Below are 1,064 nucleotides of genomic sequence, written 5' to 3' on the forward strand. Positions count from 1 at the left end.
TGCCAAGTGGGGTTCCATGGCAAAGACTGGAAATAATGTGAAGCAGACACTTCAATACATGATCCCGAGCTTATCCGATCATAACCTATATAAACAAAAGACCAGGATCATTAATAAGCCATATTGTGCATACGAATTCATGCATGTGATGATTGGAGTCATTTTTTAATCTGTCTGTTAAGGAACTGTACATCTGTTGCTCTACTTTGGTTTTGCAGGATAAAAAATAAAATTAATTCCGCTTAAGAATAATCCACCTATGTACGTTTTGATTGATTTCAGTGCTAAATATTTACTTTACTTAGGTTTTTGCCATGTAAATAACAATTAGTTTTAATTTATCATTTTAATATTTATTGAAATTAAATATTTTTGATATAAAAAACAGTGTTTTGTTAGAAATAACAGCTAATTATTAATTTCTAAGAAATTCTATCTATAAACTGTTGAATATATTTAAATGTTTAAAAAAAATAATAAACATTAACTTATAAATCGGGGACAGTACATCTTAGAATTTCTTAAACAGTTATAAACTTTAGCTTTTTTATCTTTTTTTTTAATTTTTTTTTATTGTATTAATAAGTAATATTTTTTATATTATTTAATAAAAAAATAATGACAGAGAAAATACAGCCACAGCATTATTTATGTTAAATGTGTACTTTTGGACTTTTGAATCAATTGAAAATCAGAAGGACGGTTCAGTTAAAAATTCTATATTTTTCATATTATTTTAAAAGTTTTACATGTTTAAAAGTATTTTTTTTTTTTATAACATGACACTGACACACTGAAGACAACTGAAATCAAAGGATTTATGAAAGTGATCACAGAACCTTTGAATTAATTAAAGTTTTGAAGGACAATTAAATTTACAATGAACAAATCAGTCATTATGTTTTTACAGTTTAAAGGAGAAATTAAAAAACCAAAGAAACCTTGGATTACAATCCAGTTAAGAAAGTGTGTTACTCTGATCTGCTCCAGCTGCATTCACTGACTGAAGAATCGATCAATAAGACAATAAGTGAGACACACACACACACACACACACACACACA

The sequence above is a fragment of the Carassius auratus genome, chromosome 7 (genome assembly GCF_003368295.1).
Source record: "Carassius auratus strain Wakin chromosome 7, ASM336829v1, whole genome shotgun sequence".
In the NCBI taxonomy this organism is placed as follows: domain Eukaryota; kingdom Metazoa; phylum Chordata; class Actinopteri; order Cypriniformes; family Cyprinidae; genus Carassius; species Carassius auratus.